The sequence below is a fragment of the Lagopus leucura genome, unplaced genomic scaffold, assembly GCF_019238085.1.
Source record: "Lagopus leucura isolate 7727_CA_CO unplaced genomic scaffold, USGS_WTPT01 Super-Scaffold_100009, whole genome shotgun sequence".
In the NCBI taxonomy this organism is placed as follows: Eukaryota; Metazoa; Chordata; class Aves; order Galliformes; family Phasianidae; genus Lagopus; species Lagopus leucura.
The window spans coordinates 10144185-10152226 of NW_024962266.1; the positions used below are offsets into that span (position 1 = coordinate 10144185).

At 35.8% G+C, this 8042-nt stretch overlaps 1 long non-coding RNA gene across 1 annotated transcript in view; it reads left to right on the forward strand.

Moving 5' to 3' along the window:
- LOC122181535 overlaps positions 1 to 4697 on the forward strand; it is a 72303-nt gene extending 67606 nt beyond the window's left edge. The window contains exons 4-5 of the long non-coding RNA XR_006179466.1: positions 296 to 344; positions 4639 to 4697. This is a non-coding gene — a long non-coding RNA (uncharacterized LOC122181535). The remainder of the gene's footprint in view (positions 1 to 295; positions 345 to 4638) is intronic.
- The last annotated feature ends 3345 nt before the right edge of the window (positions 4698 to 8042 follow it).

The window sequence follows — 8042 nt, forward strand, 5'->3', positions numbered from 1 at the left end:
ATAAAGTAGTGTTGAGTTAGTTGTTTATCTGAAACGTCTTGCTGAGTTCCCAAGTTGTTTTAGCAGGGACACTGAACTATATTCTTTCAGAAAACTGAATATGGAGAGAGATTCCTCAGGCAGTCAGTAAGGTTTTACTGCGAGTTCAGAAAGTTTTCAGAAGTGATTACCTATCCCACTGGGTTTCTGGCTCTTAGTTAATACAGAACAGCAAATAGACTTATGATAAAGTATCTTCTAAATAAATGGTAATGCTTCTTAGCCTCTAAACAGATCATTTTTCTCTTCTGTTTAGCACTCATATGAGAAAACACTGTGAAAAACAATGCTTTATTGAGGAAAAGGTAAGTGATGTGTGATGCTTGTTTTCTACATGTTTAATTTGGCCTTCTGACTACTTCCTTGGACCTTGATGGGAACACTTATTAATTTATTTGCCACAGTAGCAGACTGCAAGGTCAAGGTACTTACAAAACCTCTACCTTTCTGAGTGCTTGAGAGCCAAGAGCAAACCCTGGAGGTTTTGTATGGAATTCTCCATTATGTGTCACATCTATACTGTCGAGCTATTAGCCAAAGTGTCTTGTAGCTATGCTGCTTTCAAATTTGAGTGTGACTTTTTTCTTATTTTCATTCCCATGACCTCTTTGCCCCTCTTGTCCAATTTGAAGGACAGCATATCTCTCTGTCACCAAATGGTTCCATGATTCAAGTGCTTGAGTAAATGTTATAAAGTAAGAGCAGGCAATTAAAAATCTGTAGTACTGACATCTGTTAAATATGTGCAATATTTCTAGAACTTGTTAGGAGACCACCTTACAATAGAAAGGATCTAAGTCAGACTGTTTAAATAAAGTAATAATGAAGTATAGTGATATGGTTGTAAACTTGGAGCTGTTCCAAATGGAATCATAAAGTGTACTAATTGGTTTTGAGAATTGGAATGCAGTGGAAGTCAAGTTTTACAGGAGTGACTATTATACAATGGAATTAACTTGGCTACCCTGGAGGTTTAAAATGTACCTAGCCATTAAGAGGCAAAGTCCCAAGATTACAGGGATTTTACTTGAACAACTGGGAGATTGACATATCCATTTTCACCGTTGAAGATTAAGATAATAAGAGCAACTTAATTAACATATTAAGTTAAATAAGGGGAATGTACAATTCTATTTGTTTGAATATGTTGGAACATTACCAAAAATTAGTGTAATGAATTAAGTCGCTTGTTAATAGTTCAAAATATATTTAATTAGTTGTATTACCATTATTTAATCAAAGTTCTGAAGTACCTTAATTTCATTACATTCCATATAATTTATTTAGTATAGCATTACTGCTTTGATAATGTTGAAACATCTATAATTTTTAAAACTATGAAATGAAAGCAATATCATTTTGCACCAAAGTAGTAATCTGAATGAATTGCATCACAAATTAGTCATCTGTTCAATACGTTTTGGTAAATTTTAAATTGAAACAAACTGTTACAGTGTTTTTACTTTGATAGCTACTTCTACTTGAGAAAGTCATTTATGTAATCATTTGTGTGTGCGTAAAATAATGATTACTGGAATCTGAAAAGGATCAGAAGAATCAATAAATCATGGTTATGTCAACTCTCTGTATTAGTCTTACCAGCTTAAATCATTTTGTCCCCTATCCTACACAGTCATAGTGAGAAGTACAGACTAAAATGGGAAACAAAATACCATTTACTGGTCAGTTACACGTACAAGTGGTAGGTGGGGAGCATTTGGTTGATCTCCTCTGCTATTCTCTGTGTCTACTCTTATCTGAGCTAATTCTTGTAACATGGATTTCAGCATTTGTTGTTTTAGTTAAAACCATTTATGTTCTGTCCAATCTCTCCTTGTGCATAGTTCTTTGGTATGCACTGGAACAAAAGACTTCTGGGCTTCACCAGAATCTGTTATCTGTCGAGTTGTCAGAGAACAACAATACTTTTCTGAATGCAGAGGTTTTCTCAGGTATTAAGAAAACATATTGGAGAAAGAAGGCAAATAGATGAAAGAAGGCCTTCTTCTGTAATTTTCTGAATTCTTTATGTACGAACTAAAATAATTTAGAAGAATACAATTTAGAAGATGAATCATAAAAGTTAGATAGTAAAATATAAAAAGACAAAGCCACTGAATGCAGTTCCCTCCTTAAATTATACAGAAATGAAAAGATATAGCACAAATGAAAAGATAGACAGCAATAGACAGTTCCACTAATAATTCAATTAGAAACAGGTGCAGCACTTCTGCACTATTCAAACTGCACGAAGACAGTGTTAGTTTAGTACCAATCAACAGATGTGGAGTAATTGCTCTTTTAAAATGGGGTTATAACATTTTTGGCAACAGCAACATTAAACCAAATCTATGTGTTGTTAATTTGACACTTGTATCACCAAAAGATTCTCAAAAAAGCGGACCTTCTGTTGATTACTGAACCTGAAAAGAGATGATACAGAGTAGCTAAAGAGCCTCATATTGTCCACTTGTTAGGAACTGAAACCTATGCTTATTTAAGGTTGTTTGGCATGGAAATGGAAGAAGAAGAAGAAGAAAAGAACAGTGGTTAATTCCAATTAAAATGTAAATAAAGTCTTTACTTTGGAAAAACAGCCTTCAGCTGTCTCATGAATGTGTCTTTCCTAAATTACCATTTTTACACCTCTTGTCTGAATATACACAAATGTTTAATGGCATATGCAGATATTTTTTTTAAGTCTTTTAAAAGGACCTTTTATTATTGTACTCCTATCTGGTTTAACATAATAATGTCACTAAAAGAATAAAGAGGAACTCGATAATACATTATCAATTTTTTTGCCCATTTAAAGTGAAACTATTCTCAGTTTTTCATTGTTCATAAAATTTGTCAACAGAGCACGTTATATGAAAGTGTCCATGAACTTAATGTCTGCTAATACATTTACAGATTTGCAGGTTTATCTATTTGAATCATCAGGTCAATGAAGCTATAGGGGTAAAAAACCAAAATCAGGTAGTATTTTGGTAAATATCAATAAAATACAAGTACAGGAGTGTATGGGAACTGCTGAGTCACGGCCTGAACCTCTGATTGATCACCTGAGGTGAGCCTTGAGTCAGCCAGAGGAGCACAGGTGAAGGCAGTTCACCTGTGCTGCTGGAAGGGGTGGAGCCTGGCTCCACCCCTCCTAGACCTATTTAAGAGCTGGCTACCAGAGGGGAAGGGTCTCTTCTGGAGATCCCTTCTTTTGGTGTCTTCTGGTGAGCTCAGCTGAAGGGTAAGCTCTTCCACTTATTCTCTTTTTGTTATCGTTGTCTGCTTTGCCTTACTCTCTTGATTATATTGTGATTATAACATCTTGATATCTATTGATTATACGCAATTATATTGTGATTATAACATCTTGGTTATACAAGGAGGAATTAAATATTAATTTTAAGTATAAATGTTTTGCTTCTTTGAATTTAATTTTATAAGAAATGAGATCTGAAGTGTAAGGGAATATAGACAATAAAATCATAGAAGGGTTTGGGTTCAAGTGACCTTTAAGGTCACCTACTTCCAACCCCCCTGCTGTAGGCAGGGACACCTTCCTCTAGACCAGGTTGCTCAAAACCCCGTCCAGCCTGGCCTTGACTGCTTCCAGGGGTAGGAACATTCACAACCTCAGTGGGCTACCAGTTGCAGTGTCTCACCACCCTCACAATAAAGAATTTCTTCTTAATATCTAGTTTAAATCTACCCTTTTCCAGTTTAAAGCCATTTCCCCTTCTCTTATTGCTACGTGCCCTTATAAAAGGTCCCTCCTTAGCTTTCCTGTAGGCTCCCAGTTGGGTACTGGAAGGCTGCTGTATTATTTCCTTAGAGCCTGTTCTTACCCAGGCTGAAATTCCTCACTGCTTTCTGCATGTCCTCATGGTGGAGATGCTCTAGCCCTCTGGCTGTCTTCATACTTCTCTGGACTTGCTGCAACAGCTCCCTGTCCTTCTTGTCTTGAGAGCTCCATAACTGGATGCAGTACTCCATGGGGAAGCTTGTGAGAGCAAATCCTTTTTCTCAGTGCTGCTCTCAGGCCATTCTCTGCCCAACCTGTATCTGTGCTTAGGATTACCTCAACCCTGGTGCCTGACCTTACATGTGGCTTTGTTGAACTTGATAAAGTTGGCATGGGCCCACCTCTCTAGTGTGTCAACTGCACCACTCAACTTGATATAGTCTGAAGTCTTGCTGAGGGTGCGTTTGATCCCACTGACCATGTCAACTACAAAGGTGCTAAATAACACTAGACCCAACATTGATCCCCGAGGAGATCCACTTGTCACCAATCTTCATTTGGACACTGAGCATGTCCTTCTGACCACTCTGAGTGTGACCTTCTGACCAATTCATTATCCAGCAAGTGGTCCATTCATCAAATCCATTTTTCTCCAGTTTGGTGACCAAGTTGTCATGTGGGACAGCATCAAATGCTTTGCACAGGTCCAGGTAGATGATGTCAGTTGGTCTTCCTTTATCCACTGGTTCTGTAACTCCATCATAAAAGGACACAAAGTTTGTCAGGCATGACTTGCCGTTGGTGAAGCCATGTTGTTACCACTAATCACCTCATATTTTTTTTTAATGTGCTTTTAGGGCCTTCAGGAGGATCTGCTGCATGATCTTGCCAGACACAGAGTTGGGACTGACTGGCCTGTAGTTCCTTTTTCCCTTCTTAAAAATAGGGGCTATGTTTCCCCTTTTCCAATCACAGGGGACTTCAGGCTGCCATGACTTTTCAAATGCGATGGATGGTGGCTTGGCAACTTCATCAAATGTTGTCAGGGCCAACATAAATGTGTACAGAGTAGGACTTGTTTCTGGGTTCTGAAGGAACAGAAGTTGAATAGAAATTGTTTTTTATTGCCTCCATGAAGATGTATGTAAGTTATAAAACTGGCTGGTTATCACAGAGGATCTTCAAGCTTTTAACCAAGTGAATTCTCTTTGGACAGTTGTATTTCAGGAGCTTTTATTCTGCTAATTCTCCTGCAAAATAAATTCTATGGTTTTGAAGAGAAGTCTGAGGAAAAGCATTTCTATTGCAGAAAAGTGACACTGTTTTTCTTCTTTCTGATCTCTTTTTATCATCTATTCTCTACTTTCATTTTTTTTTTCCTGTTAGGCTATGGGTATAACACAGAATAACGATGAGACAAAATTCAGGATGAATTAAGCTAGTCATTTGGAGATAACTGTTTTGGTCTCTAATCAGCCAAATAACATTTATTTTCAGTAGATAAAATTGATTATACTGCATTTTTGGTAGATGATGTATAAGGCAATATATCTATTTATTTAAAACAAACAAACAAAAGCCACTATATCTTGCTGTTATATTCTTTCTTTGTTAGAAAGTAGAGTTCATTTTCTCTAGTTTCTAGATTTCTGACTTCTCTTAAAGATATTTAGTGGAAGTTTAAGGATTCAGGGCAGCAGTTAAAACTGGTAAGATCATGTATAAGCCTTGCATTTGCCTTCAGTCCGTATTTCTGAAATGTAAGATAGTTCAGCGTGTGAAGAGGTATGAGTTGTAGAGCGCTGCTCTTATCTGTTACATAAGGAATTCAGGTCATTTTGGAAAAAACTGGCTTTATTGCAAAACTGCTATAGTCAAGGTAACTCAAAAAAACATTATTTATGGTGATAAATTTCTTTGTTTAAGTAATATACTCTGATGAAAGTCAATTTTTTTTTTAAAGGTATTTCTTCTGTCCTGCAGAGCCTCAACTGTGCTGTGATGGTGGGTCAGTCAGGCCAGTGGAGTGGTGGGAGGGGAATTAAGAGGCCCATTTTTCAGGCCCTCCAAAGAGTGCATTACTATAGGAAAAAACTAGGATAGTCTTGTTCTATGCCACTATAGAGGCCTTTTCTGTCCCCCAATGCTTTCTTAATTTTCTTAAGTATATAAAATTAAAATAGAAGATTAATTTTCCCGCTTATATGACTGGTCTTTCATATGCATTTCTGCAGTGCCAAGCATAGTACATCTTCTGTCTCAGTTAAGAACTGTGTGTGTCATTATCATCACTCAGATTTAAGTCAAACTCTAAATGACTAATTTCCTAGTCAGATCTCTCTGGTCTCTATTAAATCTCTAGAGTTAAAAATAGTGATTATATTTGGTACTTTTGCATAATATTTTTCTTCCTCAGGGTACGTGTTTTCATTCAAATACTGTAAGAAGGCATACACTTGCAAATTTCAGATTAAATCGTGAATTACATTTAAATAATAATAATGAAAAAGCTGACTGTTTTTCATGAATCAGTTTGAACAGTCAGTAAAATGAAAAATGTACAAGTCATAATCTAATGGCCCAGATGGATTTGTGATTAGTAAAGGGAAAGACACAGTAACTATCTATTGGTAGATACAAAGTTATTAAAGTAATTTTAATGCTTTTGCAGTAGACAATGATAGATTTGCAGTTATCTTGTGAAACAAATAAAAATAACAATTTTAACTGTCAAGACTTTATTCTACAGTCATTAGATGTTCTACAGGTAATTACTACAGTCAGTGCTGCTGTGATGTAGCAGGTCTAATCTGTAGAAGGGGACTTCTATATTTTTGAATTAATACATTTTGCTGTGTTCCGCTAAAGGAAGCAGAGTTATAAGTGACAATGTTTGATGTCTCCTATTCTGAGCAAATGCTTACGTTTTTTTTTTTTAATACATCACCAAAGAAAATCTATATTATTCTGCCCAAGGCTGAAATTCTGTTTCTCTTCTTTCTCTTTCTAAACTTGTGAAGCACAAAAAGAAAACTGATAATGTTACACAAATTTTTTAGTTAGTTTTCCTTTCCTGGCCTTATATTTATATATCATAAATGTCTGCAACCTTAATTCCTTCATGTAAAACAATTCTCTCCTTCCTAAACTTCCCCAAGTATTTCCTTCCTTGCCCACTTTTTTTCTTGGATTATTTTTCTACAATCTGATTTGTTTATGTGCAATTCAATTAATATTCTCGGCAAAATTTTCTAAATTTGTGTTTACATTGGGAGGATGGAAAAGTCATTTCTGGTTTTGCATGTGTGTTTTGTCGATAACTTCAAATTTGCTGGAATGTTGTTCTAAACTGTTGGTTAGTCTTACGATGTATAGCTATCTGCTGTTGTTACTTGCAAAGGTGTATATACCTCACAATTTTATATGTAGCTGTTAGCAGGGATTCAACCATACTAACTCTAGTCAATTCCTAAAACAATCTCTTCAGTTAAGCATCACAATCATATATTTTAAGTTGTCCATTTTGCTCTGTACTTATCGTCTGAAGAAATATGCAGATGATTTTGGATAACAAATTAAAGAATTGAACTGTAGTTAAGCTCATGTTACTGAAGCTTAAAATCATGGCTTGATGGATATTGTATGGATACATCTCTGACTAGTGGTTTCCAGTGAATAAAACTCTTAAGAAAATTTTCTTGTAGGAAGTTGTAGGGACAGTGGGACAAACATGGATAAAGGCAAGTTTCTTTAAACTCTCCCTCTCTTCTAACATGTTTTAGAGTCTACTGATGATCCCATATCCCAAACATACTAGAGCTCTGATCAACTGGTTATGTTGTAGTTGGCTTTCTGCTGTAGTAGATTGTTGTGCAGTTTCTATGGTGAGAGTTAAGTGAAAATTGTGGTTGTAATTACCAGTTATGGGGAAAAAAGTTCATAATCTGAGTTTTATGACATCAAGTCTGTAACTTGGTTTTCAAAATTAGGTCTACATTCTGTTCTGAAGTATGTGCTAATTTTGCACTGTAACTGGGTCAGTATGTGTGTATGAGAAGAAAATAATGTGATAAGTATAAAAATAAATTTATAACACCTAGATTGCATGGTGACTGCTGCTCCCTACATATCTTAAAAATTGACATATTTCAGTTATGAGTAAAGTTATATTGAAAATGAAGGGAAGTATCCAAAACTAAAAGTGGAGAAGCTTGTCTAACAATAGAATAATTCAGGGGATAGAAATGGCATAGTATTAGAG